A 15,152-nucleotide genomic window follows, 5' to 3' on the forward strand; every position below is an offset into this window, starting at 1 on the left:
ATATATAGAGAGAGAGAGAGAGAGAGAGAGAGAGAGAGAGAAAACTTAGTCATATTTATAAAAAAAACAAAAAACATTCCTCAATTGATAATGGTTAAGGGATATGCAAAGGCAATTCTCGAACAGAGAAATCACAACTATCTAGAATCATATGGAAAATTGCTCTAAATGATTTTTGATTACATAAATGCAAATTAAAGTATATCTGAGGTATCATCTCACACCTCTGAGATTGGCCAATATGAATAGAAATGATAACGGTCACTATAGGAGGGGATGTGAGAAATCTAGGACACTACTATATTGTTGGTGAATTTATGAATTGATCCAACCTTTCTGTAGAGCAATTTGGAATTATACCCAAAGGGCAATAAAATTGCATACCCTTTGATTGAGCAATGCTTGTACTGGGTCTGTATCTTGATGAGATAATGAAAAAGAGTAAAAAGCTTACATGTACACAAATATTCACAGCAGGTCTTTTTGTAGTGGCAAAGAATTGGAAATTAAGGGGATGCCCATCAAATGGAAAAATTACTGAAAAAATTGTGGTATATGTATGTGAAGGAACTATATTATTCTATAAGAAATCATGAGATTTGGGATTTCAGAAAAATCTGGTAATACTTGCATGGATTATTGCTCAGTGAAATTAGCAGAACCAGAAGATCATTGTACACACTGGCAGTAGCATGGAGTGAGGATCAACCATGATGGTTTTGTTCATTCCAGAAAATTTGAGGGGAGTTCCAGCAATCACAGACAATTTTAGCAGACTTGTAATGGAGAATTACAACCTTATCCAGAGAGTGGAAGGAAGGAGAAAAATTCCAATATCCATGCAGAAAATGATTGACAGAAGCTACCATTGTATGTAATTGGAAAAACAAAATATTTATATAATAAAAATTAAGATAAAATAACCTTGTGTGCAAGGAAGCTAGACTTACAATTAAGCGTAACCTTTCCAACAAAGTTGTGCATAGTCCTTTGACAGGAAAAGTGAATATTCTATGAAATAGAATTTTTCAATAATTACTAATTAGAAGACAAGAATTGGATAGAAATTTTACTTTCTAATTCAATACTCAGACTTCCTAAGCAAAGTTAAAATGGGGGGAAGGGGGTGTAGGTAGAGAGCTCCCTGAAATTTGCATTTTCTCTATTAACAACTTTAAATGTACCCTCTTAACAGACCCTGTAAATTAGAACCCATAAAGAGACAAAGTGAAATAGCTGAAAAATTTCAAGGAAAAATGTCTCACTTCAGTGAAAGGGGAGTTCCACCCAATTGGGCATCAGAGAAGTTAATGGAAGACAATGGAACACAAAGTAGAGCAGTAAACAAGAACCTTGGGTGTTCCTCAATGGAGCAGCAGTATAGCAGGCCAGCAGTGTGAACCCTAACCCCAATGTGAAAGACATACCACAAGTCCAGAATACCAGTTAAAGAAACAGACCTGGGCTGAGCTACCCTAACACAAGGAATAAGTTGCCAGCATCTGTGGCTTTGGAAAGTTCCAGCCTGGGAAATTCAGTGACCAGACCCCTAGAACTGAACACAGAAAGTTTGAGTATCTGTCCCTCCATTCCCGAGTAATACTTATAGTTCTACAGTTCAACTTGCAAAATGAGCTAAAAAAAACAAAAAGAACAGTAACCATAGAAAATTTCAATGGTGACATGAAGATAAAAATACCCTCTCAGAAGAGAAAAGCAGTGAAAAAATGCCAAAATGTGAAAACTCTGAGGGAATTATGAATCTCAAATCCAAAAATTCCTCTTAGTAGAACTCCAAAAAAGAATTTAAAATGAATTAAGACAGAGGTAGAAGAAAAATTAGTAAAAAGACATGAGAGTCACACAAGAGATTTATGAAAATTTAGAAAAGGAAGCACAAAAATTGACTGAATATTTAAAAGTATAATTGACCAAATGGAAAACGTGATAGAAACGTTAAATAGAGAAAATAAATCTTTAGAAATTAAAAATGAAAATGGCACCAATGCCTATATAATAATACATCAATAATTCATCAAACAAAATCAAAAGACTGGAAAAAAAGAAGATGTAGAAATACTTCATAAGAAAATTTTAACTCATCATATTAAGAGCAATATGCTTATCTCAAAAGATGCTGAAAAAGCATGTGACAAGTTACAGAATCTATTCTTTTTATTAGGTTATTGTAAGGGATTGGGGTTAAGTGACCTTGCCCAAGGTCACACAGTTAAGTAATTATTAAGTGTCTGAGGTCGGATTTGAACTCAGGTCCTCCTGACTGCAGGGCCAGTGTGCTATTTATTCACTGCACCACCTAACTTCCCTACAGAATCTATTCTTATTAAAAACACTTGAAAAGAACATAGAAATAAATGAAGTTTTCCTTACAATAATAAGCAGAATCTATCTAAAACCATCAGCATGCATCATATGTGATAGAAATATTACCAATAATGTTAGGAGTGAAAAAGGATGTATGTTATCACCACTTTTATTCAATATTATATTAGAAATGTTAGCTTTAGCAATAAGAGAATAAAAGGACATTGAAGAAATGAGAATAGGCAACAGGGAACCAAAAATCTCATTCTTTGCAGATGATATGATAATGTATTTATAGAATTCATTAAAAAAACTACTTAAAACAATTAACAATTTTAGCAAAGTTGCTGGATGTAAGATAAACTTATATAGATTTTCAGAATATATGTCCATTACCAACAAAGTACAGCAGCAAGGGATATAAAGAAATTCCATTTAAAACAAATATAGAAAATGTAAAAATATTTGGGAGTCTACTTCCAAAGACAAATCTAGGTATTCTATGAATTTAAAGAAGACAGATCAAAAATGGAAATATATCATGTTGGGGGCGGGGGGAAGAGGCTTGGCGGTCGCTTAGAGGGGGAAACATAATCACCTTATAAGGGAATGTTACAGAACTCGGCCCCTCATTGAGTGAGAGTTCATGGGAGGGAGGACAGAGGGGATAAAAGGGTCTGCTGAGAGGTTGGGGGGAGTGGGAATGTGATCACAGAAGAATAAAGACTCATGACCCACCTCAGGCGCTCTGTCTGGTTCTTCCCCCATCAAAGAGTGGGGGCCGGAGGTACCCCGAAGACTCACCACGCGTTGGACTGGTGAGTAAGAGGACGGACTAGCATAAAGAAGCCGGTGTTGTAAATAAAAACCCGGCAAGTGGTGCCGAAACCCGGGACCTGATTTTGCTAGGGAACGTCTGAATCCGCTGGTCGGATTCTCCAGACAGCCTCGGTCGTTTCTGACCGGGAGGAAGGAGAGGGCGTTTACTCTCAGATATTGCCTGAGGGACATATCCCTATTGTGTTGACTATGCTTTCTTTCTCTCCCCTTTCTCCTTCTGCTCTAATCACGCTCCTTGCCGTGCTGGCCTGTCTGATTGTGCCCTGCTTCCTCCTTCTCTTTTGCCGAACGGGAACTTTCCAGTTCTGCCACCTGTTAGGATTGCAGCCTTGGCTAGTAGACAGCATGGGGGGCCGGAATAGTATTCCCGCCTTTGAGCCGGAGGAAAAAGAGGCCGTTGCAGTGCAGCTTTATAAACTCTGCGCTAAGCATGGTCGTAAATTACCTATCAAGACGTGCCGTGCTTTTGTTGAGAATGTCTGGAACATCTGCCCTTGGGTGCAACATAGTGGGATCCAACCAGATAAATGGAAGGTGGTAGGGCAGCAGATGGCCTCCTATAATGACACCTGCCCGGGAAAACTGACCCCCAAGGATTTTACAGTGTATAAGATAGTGGATGCAGCCCTGCATCCCCAGAAGGTGACTTTGGCACGAACAATCAGCACTCAGGTGGGTAGCTCGTTGGCGGGATCGGATTCAGAGAGCTCAGAGGAAGAGGGAAGGCCACTCCCTCCCCTGTATCCGTGGGAGGAACTTAGAAGAAACAATGGGGGAACAAGGGGCCCCCAGGGAGAAGAAAATGCCGCATGCCCCTCCTTACCGAGACAGAATGAAAAGGGGGAGGGCGATGAATGTGGCACACTTAGAGATTCAGGGCCGGAAGTTTCCGAGCGCGGGAAGGGAGGGGTGCAAACAGCCCTCAGGGGTGGCAGGAAGAGGAGCGTGAGTAGGTGGGACCGGGAGGCTGCTGACGAGGAGGGAGAAGTCCGCGCTGATTGGACAGCTGCCGCGCCCCAGGCTTGGCGGCCCAGCCAGGAAACAGAGGCAAAAAATCCCCCGTGTTCCTTGTCCGCCCTTCAGAGATCCCCTCAAGGGCTCCGCCCATCCGGCCTACTTGCCACCAGTGCCTCCATAGCAATAGAGAAAGGGGAGGAGGTGGACTGGGATGACTGGGGCCTCTACCCGGTATTTACGGACCCCCTTACCGGAGCCCGAGACTACCGCCCTGTCCCTTTTAAGATGCTTAAGGAACTTAAGGAGGCCGTGACTAAATATGGCCCAAGCTCCCCTTATGTAAAAAGACTGATGCAAAACCTCTTTGCTACGCACCCTTGGACCCCTGCTGACTTTGACGAAATTGCAGCCGCGTGCCTAGATGCCTCCTTATATTTAGCTTTTAAGGCTCAGGCCCGCAGAGAGGCCTCTAAGCTGGCAAAATCCCGGGGTTATACTCCCCTGGATTTAGCCATTGACCTCCTGTGTGGAACTGGAGCCTATACTGACCCTGCTGTTCAGGCCCAGTATGGCCAGTTTGAGCTAGAGACTGTTAAAGAAACACATGTTGCAGCTTGGGATAAGATTGGAGCCATGAAAGGGGGGAGAGCCACACAGAAGTTGGTTGGGCTGAAGCAGAGAGCAGATCAGACACCCCTCTCATTTGTGAACGAGGTTAAAGAGACAGTGACTCGTATAATGGGAGACACCCCGGGATCTGATCTACTTATGAGACAATTGATTAAAGAGGGTCTTCGCCCCAAAGGGATCGCAGCCATTAGCAGCCTTCCCCCCGACGCTTCATTAGAAGAAATTGTTGACAAATTGCTGGACATGCCCAGCGAGGATTCAATTCAAGCCTTAGTGACTGCCATGGAGAACCGGGAGGATAGCCTCCTGACCGCCCTTCACGGTATGCAGGTGAGACCCACCTGTTTTGGGTGCGGAAAGCCAGGGCACCTCAAAGCACAGTGCAGGCAGCGGCCCCCCTCCACTTCAGTTCCGACCTGTTATTCCTGTGGAAAGCCAGGTCACATAGCCAGGTTCTGCCGATCCAAAGGGAAGTCGGGAAAAGGGAAAGGGAGGGGCCCGGCCGCGGGGGCCCCCCCCGTGCTCGAAGACAGCGGCCCCATTACTGTGACTATCCCCGTGAGGGTTGACTATAGAGAAGGGACACAGCAGAGAGAGATCGGGCCTTGGGAAACCTCGATGATTCCCATTGAGCTAAATATTTTCCCAGCGCTCATCACAGGGGCTGAGAGATGTGTGGACTTAGTCACCCATACCCAGGTCATTTTTGGTCCCGGAAGTCCCACATCCGTAAGGGTCACAAACCCCCACCCCTTTCCCACCTTGGTAAAACAGGGCCAAGAGGTAGGAAAGGCGCTGCCCTTGCGGACCCCTCCCGCTCATGTGAACTGGGTCCACCCGGTCAGCTCTGGGCGACCACTGTTAACCGTCACGGTGGAAAATCAGAAGCTCGAAGGGATAATTGACACTGGAGCCGATTGCTCTGTCATAAATAGGGGACAGTGGAGGCGCGAGTGGCCACTCCTACAGAGCCCTCAAGCAGTGACGGGGGTGGGGGGCAATAGATCTGCCATGAAAGCAGCACACGCCCTACGGTGGTCAGCTTTGGAAGAATCTGGACTCTTCACCCCACTGTGCCTACCCGACCTCCCTTATGCATTATGGGGTAGAGATATCTTGAGCCAGCTTAACCTGACACTTGCCACCCCTGATAGCCTGCGGGGAAATTAATTGGGGCCACTCTAGAGATGAGCTTTTCCCCCAGAATAACATGGATTAATAAGAAACCTATTTGGGTTGAGCAGTGGCCCCTGACAAAAGAAAAGCTCATCGCCCTCACAGACATAGTAATGACCCTCCTGCACGAGAACAAAGTGGAACCGTCCCTTAGCCCGTATAACTCCCCCGTCTTTGTCATAAAAAAGAAAGGGGGGAGTTGGAGAATGTTGATTGATCTTCGGGCAGTAAATGCCAACATGATACCCATGGGGACCCTCCAACCTGGTCTCCCTATGCCCACTGCAGTCCCGCAAGGGTGGACTATTATAGTGATTGATGTTAAAGACTGCTTCTATAGCATTCCCCTCCACCCGGAGGACAAAGAAAAATTTGCCTTTTCCCTCCCCGCGATCAATTTCCAAGCCCCCAGTAAACGTTATCAGTTCACCGTCCTACCGCAGGGAATGGCCAATAGCCCCACCCTGTGCCAGCTTTACATGGATACTCTGCTACATCCTATCTTTTTAAACAGAAAGGGGGAGTTGGCAGGTCACTGACCCATTCAGACCTGTCTCAGGTACTATTTACCATGAATTTCCTACAAGTCAGGGATGACGGCACTACAGCCGCCCAGAGATTTTTCTCCCCAAAAGGACATGCTAAGAAAGAACCAACGCTCCTGCCCTCTCCCACCAAGGCCCTACCAGGCTCTAAAGTCATGTGGAGAGATGAAGAGGGAGGTTGGCATGGCCCTGTAACGGTAAAGAACAGAAGACAGGGCCACCTGTCATTTCATCCCGAGGATAAGATAGAAGAGCCAGAAAGATGGCTCCCTGTTTACAAGATAAGAGACCTTGATTAATGCCCAACCCTACGGGGTGAGAGGAATTTCTTTCTTTTTCAGGCCTTCTGATCATCGTAGGGATCCTTGGAGGTGCTCCATCTGAAGGAAATCCGACATGGGGAATACTCCGAGTTATTCCCTCTCCCCTTCCGGTAGCACGGAACTCTCCGATCTACCCTCGCCTGCTAGTGACCAATACATCGATGGGGCTCCCTTCTGCCTCGGTGGGGCCCCTCATGTGTGGCCACAGGGGAAGACATCGAGGATCCCATACCATGGAGGGATTGCCAGATGGCGGGAGGATACCCCCTTGAGGGTGAACAAGGACGCTGATTCTGGGAATCACCCTACTTGTTGTCTGTTTCTGCCGCCTAGCTAGGCGACAGAGGGGCTATATGCTTCTTACTCAGAAAGCCTTCATGGCCATGGAGACGGGGGAGGATCCCCAAGTCTGGCTAGCCGCCATGCATGACATGTGACACCTAGGGGTAAGACGAGGTAAACCCCAAGACGGGCAACTTCTCCTGACCCAGCCACCTAAGACGGGCAAGGTCCTGGGTTGAAGGAGATGACCTAAGACAGGGTTCCTCGCCCCCGGCGGATCCCCAAGTCTGGCTAGCCGCCATGCATGACATGTGACACCTAGGGGTAAGACGAGGTAAACCCCAAGACGGGCAACTTCTCCTGACCCAGCCACCTAAGACAGGCCCTGAGGGTGTCGGGCGCCTAGGACGGGCAAGGTCCTGGGTTGAAGGAGATGACCTAAGACAGGGTTCCTCGCCCCCGGCTATCAGAGGCCAGTAGAAATGACACCGCTTAAGGCTAACCTCAGCACCGCTTAAGGTCACACCAAGTGATAACCTTGTAAAACAGAAAGGGGGAGATGTTGGGGGCGGGGGGAAGAGGCTTGGCGGTCGCTTAGAGGGGGAAACATAATCACCTTATAAGGGAATGTTACAGAACTCGGCCCCTCATTGAGTAAGAGTTCATGGGAGGGAGGACAGAGGGGATAAAAGGGTCTGCTGAGAGGTTGGGGGGAGCGGGAATGTGATCACAGAAGAATAAAGACTCATGACCCACCTCAGGCGCTCTGTCTGGTTCTTCCCCCATCAAAGAGTGGGGGCCGGAGGTACCCCGAAGACTCACCACGCGTTGGACTGGTGAGTAAGAGGACGGACTAGCATAAAGAAGCCGGTGTTGTAAATAAAAACCCGGCAATATCAGTTGCTCAACATAAAATGAGCTAATAGGATAAAAATTTTTAGCTAAATTAATCTACATGTTCAGTGACTGGCAATCAAACTTCATGAATATTTTATAGAGCTAGAAAATCAATAATAAAATTAATCTGGAACAACAAAAGATTATACTATAAAAGACTCTAGAATATTATATTCCAGAGACCAAGAATGAACTGCAGAGCAAAACTGAACATACACTTTCAGGGAAAAAGATTAACAAAATATCTAACTTTCAGATTTTCCTAAAGAAAATACCAGAGGTGAATGGAAAATTCTATCTTCAAATGTGAGATTCAAGAAATTTGTAATAAAGATAATCAATGAGAAAAAATGAATGGTATTCAATGAGATTAAAATGGTTGCATCCCGATATGAGAAGATAATACTTGTAATTCTTGAGAAATGTATCTCTTTAATTTTATTTTTTCAATTATATGCAAAGTTAATTTTTTACACTCATCCTTTGCAACATTTTGAACTCCACATTTTTTTCAACCACGACCCCTTCCCTCCCAATTGCCCAAATTAACAGAAGAGAAAATAAAACACTGAAATAACCCCATTTCAGGAAAAACAAAATGAACTAGCCGTCAATGAACTAACTCCAAAAGAAAATATGTCCAGGACAAGATGGGTATACAAGAGAAATATAACAAACATTTAAAAATAAATTCCTTATCAAATAATTTATAGTATATAATCTATATGAGAAAATTAGATGATGGAATTCTGTCAAGATCCTTTCATAACATCAAGATGGTGCTGATACTTAAACCAGGAACAGCAAAAACACAGAATGTAAATTATAGAACAATCTCCATAATGAATATAGTCGCAAAAATTTTAAATTAAATATTAGCAGATAGAGTCCTGTATTATATCACTAGGGTAGTATATTATGATTGGTAGGATTTATATCAGGAATATGGGGTTCAATATTGGGGAAACTATCAGCATAATTGACCATATCAGTAAGAAAATAATAACAAATTATATAACTATCTCACAGTTTTTGACAAAATAGAACAATTATTTCCATTAAAAATATGAGAGGAATAAATGGAGTGTTCCTTAAAATGTTAAGCAGTAGTAGAAATCTATATTACCTTAGAGGAAAAAATAAAGAGGAAAGTGATGGGAGAAGGGGGACAGGGGAATGAAGATGGGGTATTAGTGATAGAAGAGACATGATCTTGTAAGAACATAGTCAGATAGACTGCACTTCTGAGGAAGCTAGCAAGGAAAAAAGACAAAGAATCAATAGGAGTGGGGAGGAATAGAATAGAAGGAAATACATTTAGCCATAGTGATTGTGAGAAAAAATATTGAAGCAACTTCTCTGATGGACTTATAAAGAATGCAACTCATTCCAAATAAATGAATATATCATTAAAAACTGATAAGTAGTAACTATTTAAAATCATCAGCAAACATTATTTGTAATGGGAATAAAGTAGAAGCAATCCCAGTAAGATCAGGGGTGAAATAAGGATGCCTGTTATCACCACTACTATTCAATATTTTATTAGAAATGTTAGCTTCAAGCAGTAAGAGAAGAAAAAGAAATTGAAGGAATTAGAATTGGAAAGGAAGAAACAAAAAACTCTCATACTTTGCAGATGATATGATGATACACTCATAGAATCCTAGAAAATCAATTTAAAAATTACTTGAAACAATTAACAGCAACAGCAATGTTTCAGGATATAAAATAAACCCATACAAGTCATTAGCATTACTATATATTACCAACAAGACACAGAAGCAAGAGATAGAAAGTGAAATTCCATTTAATGTAACTTTAGACAACATAAAATATTTGGAAATATACCTGTCAATTATAAAACACTTTTCACACAAATAAAATCAGACTTATTATTTAGAAAAACAGCAACTTCTCATGTGGAGATTGAAGCAGTATAATATAAATGACACCTACTTAAACTAAATTATCTGCTCAGTATCATATCAATCAAATTACCATAAATCATTTTATATTAAAATTGATATGAGGAAACAAAAGGTCAAGAATTTCAAGGAAATTAATATGCAAGGTAAGATGACCTAGCCATTCTAGATCTAAAATTATATTATAAAGCAGCAAAACTATTTGGCATTGACTAAGCAATAGAGTGGTTGATCAATAGAATAGATTAGGTTCACAACACACTGTAGAAAATATCTATAATAATCTATTGTTTGACAAACCCGTATATTCCAGTTTCTGGAAAAAGAACTCACAAATGCTGGAAAATAATATGACAAAAATGGGATTTAAAACATCTTATGAAGATAAGGTCAAAATGGTATTTAGACATAAAGGGTGGTACTACAAGTAATTGGAAGAGCAAGGAATTACTTACCTGTCAAATCTTTGGAAAGAATGAGAATTTATGACTGAACAAGATCTATCAGCATTATGAAATGCAAAATGAATAATTTTGATTACATTAAATTTAAAACGTTTTCACAAAATTAACCAACATACTTAATATTAGAAGGAAAATAAAAAGTCAAGATGTCAATCTTTTCCCATGAAAAGAAGGGAAAGATGGATATCTGACATATTAGGTAACATTCAAACTTTCCTAAAGAAAATGCCAGAGAAGAATGGAAAATTTAATTTCAAATGAGAGCTACAAGAGATACATAAAAAGATAAGCAGTAGAAAAGAAAAAGAATGCCATTCAATAAAGATAAATTGGCTACATCCCTACATGAAAAGATGATACTTTTAACTCTTGAGAACTGTATCTCTCTGATTTTATATTCTATTTTTCAATTATATACAAAAGTAGTTTTCTACATTCATCCTTTTATACACTCATTCAGTGTTTCTGATAAAGGATTCATTTTTTAAATATCTAGAGAACTGAGTCAAATTTATTAGAGTACAAGTGACTCCCCAAATGACAAATACTGAGATTTTATGAATAGGCAGTATTTAGATGAAGAAATTAAAGCTATGGAAAATCATCATTAAAATTCTTTAAGCCATTATTAGAGAAATACAAATGAAAACAACTCTGAGGTACCATTTCACACCTAATGGATTAATATGACAAAAAAAGGGAAATGATAAATGTTGGAAAGTATGTAGAGGAATATGTGCCATTAATGTATTGTTTGTGAATTTGTGAACTGATTCAACAATTCTGAAGAGCAATTTGATGCTATGCTCAAAGTATAATAAAACTTTGCATAACCTTTGATCCAGCAATAATACTACTAAGTCTGTATTCCAAATTGACTGTAAAAAAATCTTACATGCATAAAATTATTCATAACAACTCTTTTTGTCTTGACAAAGAATTGAAAATTGAAGGAATGTCCATCAATTGAAAAATTAACAAACAAGTTGTGGTATATGAATATAATGGAATATCATTGCTCTGTAAGAAACAATTTCTGACAAATTGCAGAAAAGCCAGATGAGATTTACATGAACTGAAACTGAGTGAAGTGAGTAGAATCAGAAGAACATTGTACAACGTAACAGAAAAACTATGTGATGACTGACTGAATATCATAGCCCTTCTCAGGAATACAGAGAACAAAACAATAAAAAAAAAAAAACCTGTAATAGAATATTCCATCCACATCCAGAAAAAGAACTACGGTATTGAAGGCAGATCAATTATTTTCATCTTTTCATTCTTTTTTACTTTCTTGTGTTTTTTTCACAGAATGACAAATATAGAAATATATGTAACATGGCTAGACATGAAAAGCTTATATCGGATTTCTTCCAATTCTAGGGTTCATGGAATAGTAGGAATGAGATAATTTTATAAAAAAAATGAAAGGTGAAAATTATCTTTATAAATAATTGGAAAATATATAATAGTAATAATAAAAGGGAAAAAATCAAATACAATGCTCAAGAGAAGCATTGAAAGCTAAATAGGAAAGAGAAATTCATGAGTTCAAGGAGATTAATATGTTTATGTTCCTAAATGGAAAGATATATTTGTAACTCCTAAGAATTTTATCATTATTGTGGCAGTCAGAAGGAGTGTACATAAAGAACTCGTATGAGTAGGCTAGGATGAGAAGATACTTAAAAAAAATTAAGGGATTATAAAATGGGATATATTGAAAAAAGGAGGTGATGAGAAGTAAGAAGAGGTAAACTGTTTCACATAAATGAAAGTTTCATATTGGAGGTTAAACTGGAATGGTATTGTTCTCTGTATTCCTGAAAAGGGCTATGATATTCAGTCAATCATCACAGTTTTTCTGTTACGTTGTACAATGTTCTTCTGATTCTACTCACTTCACTCCGTTTCAGTTCATGTAAATCTCATCTGGCTTTGTGAACCTTACTCTTTTTCATAATATGGTCAAACTGATAATAAACATACAAACTTGGTTATTAAAACCTATCTTATCTTGGAGTGAAGTAGGAGGGGGAAAGATAAGAGATTGCTTTGGGATTGATAGAAAAACAATGAGATAATAAAATGCAGGGAAATACACAGTAATCATTATTGTGAAAATTATAGTATAAAAGGTCTCATTACTCAAATATATTGAAAATGGAGTCTAATTTATAATAATACAGGGAATTCTCTAATTGAAAAATAGAGGGAATCTGAAAAGACGGTTTTCAGACAAAGAAATCAGTTATAGTCATCCGAAAAAAGTTCTAAATTACTATATATATTACAGAAATGAAAATCTGAGGTAGAATCTGAAACATATGAGATTAAGTGATATGACTAAAAAGAAATATGGCAATTGTTGGATGGAGATTTGAGAAAATCAGTACACTAAAGCACTATTGAAATTGTAAACTTATGTAACCATTCGTGAAAACAATTTGAAAGTACAAATAAAGGATTCTAAAATCATTCATGCTACTATATCTGTATCCCAAAGAAATCAAAGAAAAATGAAAAAGCTTATTTGTATGTATATATATATATATATATATGTGTGTGTGTGTGTATATGTATGTGTATATTATATGTATATGTATCTATCTATTTATCTATCTCTCTATCTACATATCAGCTCTTTTTGTGGTTGCATTGAAGGGATACCCAACAATTAGGGAATGGTTGAAGAAGCTGTGGTATAGAATTTGATGCTATACTCACAGAAGTGCTATCATAAATGATGAGCAGAGTGACTTCATTAAAACCTGGAAAGTTTTATTTCACTTATTCTAAGTGAAATGAGCCAAGTCAGTAGAATAGTATACAGAGTAAAACCAATGTTGTTTAATAATCATCTATGAATGATTTAGCTATCGCCAGTATACGAGGATCTAAAATAATTCCAAATTTATGATAAATAATGTTATCTACTTCCAGAGGAAGAAATTGATAGAGTTTGAATATAGATTTAAACCTTTTTGAACTTTTTTTTCCTCTGAGTATTTTTGTCTGTTTCTTTCAAAAAATAACTAATGTTGAAATATGCCTTGTATGCCTGCACATGTACAACCTATATGAAATTCTTGCCTTCTAAAGGAAGGAATTGGAAAAGGAGAAAGCAAGGCAGGGAAAGATTTTTGGAACTCATTTAAGAAAAAGAAAATTAAAGTTTGCTTTTACATATATTTCAAAATTGAAATATTTTAAAAATAAAAAAGTGCAAATTTTAATATCTATCCTATTTTTTAAAATGAATGCTGCATGACTTATGAGAACAATTGGAAAGGCCTAGACCAATAATTCTATGATATAATAAAAGGTTAATTGCATTCTTGATCAGATATAAGAGAATACTACTAATTTAAAGGTAGCAAATGTCATTATAAACTTTGAGATCAAATGAAATGTTATTTCTTTTAATCCTAACTTTGCTTTTAATTCTAACAACTCATAGACTTCCCTGCAGATAAGAAGCTAATTTGTTTTAGGTTTTTGCAAGGGGTTAAGTGAATTGTCCAAGGCCACACAGCTAGGTAATTATTAAGTGTCTGAATCCGGATTTGAACTCAGGTCCTGCTCGACTGCAGGACTGGTGTTCTATCCTCTGCGCCACCTGGCTGCCCACTAGGTAAGGAGTTAGTTAACGAATTTGCTTTTACTAGAAACTAAGATTCCATTGAATTAATGTCACATAATATTTTCAATCCATATTGCCTGTTCTAATTTTTCTTTTTTTGACCAAATAAAAAGATTTAATATAAATATGGTTTTACTCCTGAATCCTAAGGTCTCTTAGGGCTATTGACTAGTCAAAGGATATTCGTACTCATACATTCATAAATGTATTTTAACACATTTTAGAGGAATAATTTTTTTCTAAATGCCATTGACCAATTTGTAGCAGCCTCAACATTTCATTGCTATCCTTGTACTTGTTCTTAAAGACCTTCCAACAATGATCATTTTCCTGTGGTTTTAGTTTTGCCATGTTGTTGACTATCAGTTGAAATCTCAGGATTGTTTTAATTAGAATGTATCTAATTATAAGACAAACCAATTTATATTAATTTGGCAATTAATAAATTTTTATTTCTTTGAAAACTATCTGTTCATATCATTTGGTTAATTATTTGGAAATGGCTATTATTCTTATAATTTGCCTTCTTATAAATCTTGCATTAAAAAACCCTTCAAGAAAGCATCATTCTAGGGTGCATCTAGGTGGCACAGTGGATAGAGCACCAGCCCTGGGGTCAGGAGTACCTGGGTTCAAATCCGGCCTCAGACACTTAATAATTACCTAGCTGTGTGGCCTTGGGCAAGCCACTTAACCCCATTTGCCTACAAAAAATCTACCAAAAAAAAGTATCATTCTTTAATTTCAAGAAATTGTAGATTTGTTTTGAGCAACTATCTGAATGAAGTTCTTAGGATCCAATTTGGCTGCAAAAGTTATATTCCTAAGCTTATTCCTTCAAAGTAATTCTAATACATGGAGTTCAATCATAACTATTTTCATTGAAAAAATACTTTTACACATGAATGATCAGATCTTCATTTTATTAGAAGAAAAGAAATATATTTTCCCTTACAGTCTTTGGGTTCACTTGTAAGGGTGAGGATCCACACCATTTCAATCAAATATAAAATAGGACCAAATTTCTTTTGGGGATTAATAAATCAAATATTAAAAATGTGTAATTATCCTAGGTTAAAAGTAGAATAGTATTACACACCAATCAGTTCTTTGAAAGATTCCTTGATTTTTGCACCTAT

This window comes from Macrotis lagotis, chromosome 6 (assembly GCF_037893015.1).
Source record: "Macrotis lagotis isolate mMagLag1 chromosome 6, bilby.v1.9.chrom.fasta, whole genome shotgun sequence".
In the NCBI taxonomy this organism is placed as follows: Eukaryota; Metazoa; Chordata; class Mammalia; order Peramelemorphia; family Peramelidae; genus Macrotis; species Macrotis lagotis.